The sequence below is a fragment of the Gossypium raimondii genome, chromosome 6, assembly GCF_025698545.1.
Source record: "Gossypium raimondii isolate GPD5lz chromosome 6, ASM2569854v1, whole genome shotgun sequence".
Taxonomy (NCBI): domain Eukaryota; kingdom Viridiplantae; phylum Streptophyta; class Magnoliopsida; order Malvales; family Malvaceae; genus Gossypium; species Gossypium raimondii.
Window position 1 is genome coordinate 40,930,637 of NC_068570.1, and position 924 is coordinate 40,931,560.

Consider the following 924-nt stretch of genomic DNA (forward strand, 5'->3'; position numbering starts at 1 on the left):
TTGTAGTTTAGAGGCATAATGACGGAGGACCCAAATCAACATCTAAAATGGTTCCTTCAACTTTGTGATACTTTTAAATACAAAGGGGTCACCAATGACGCTATTCGTCTTTGACTGATCTTCTTCTCCTAAATTGATAACGCTTTCTCTTGGTTAGATTCATAGGAACCAAGATATATCACGATAAGGTATGAACTCGCAATTCTTACAAAAGTTCATCCCTATTACCAAAATGGTCCAACTAAGGAGGGAGATTGCAACGTTCAAACAAATGGAAGCAGAAAGTTTATAGGAAGCTTGAGAATGCTTTAAAACGTTGAACCAGAAATGCCCACACCATGGATTAACCGAGTGGTTAAGACTGCAAATGTTCCCTAGCAGGTTGGATGCATATGCATGATCATGACTAGATGGAGCCGCAATGGGGCCCTTATGAATAGAACATACAAAGATGTGTATGAATTAATAGAAAATATGGCAATGAGTTCCTACTAGTGTCTAACTGAACTTTACACTTATGGCCAGAAACCGTCTATGGGCAAAACTGTCTGAGATTATGATAGATATCAACAAACTGTGGATAGACTCAACTTTATAGAGTCCTCGACTTGTTCATCATCAATATATGAAGGAGATAAACCTCTTTTTCATTACATCAACAACCCAATTGAGGATGTGAACTATACCGAGAATAGGGGTGGAAATCCTTATTCAAATGCTTATAATCCAAGATGGAGAGACCACCTAAACCTAAGATGGGGCGAAGACCAAGGAGGAGGTAATAATTCTAACCAAATTAAAAATGCTAATTATCAACCTCCTTATTTATAGAAGCCTCAAGAAAAAGGCCAACCTAAATTGTGGTACTGTATGTTGTCAACACCTTGATCAGATTGAGGGGGAGATACAGTCAATGAGGACTAA

At 38.2% G+C, this 924-nt stretch overlaps 1 non-coding gene across 1 annotated transcript; it reads right to left on the reverse strand.

Moving 5' to 3' along the window:
• Positions 1-238: 238 nt before the first annotated feature.
• On the reverse strand, positions 239-345 carry LOC128042145 (small nucleolar RNA R71). Its single transcript, XR_008197351.1, has one exon. It is a non-coding gene; the product is annotated as a small nucleolar RNA R71 (small nucleolar RNA).
• Between the last annotated feature and the right edge of the window lie 579 nt (positions 346-924).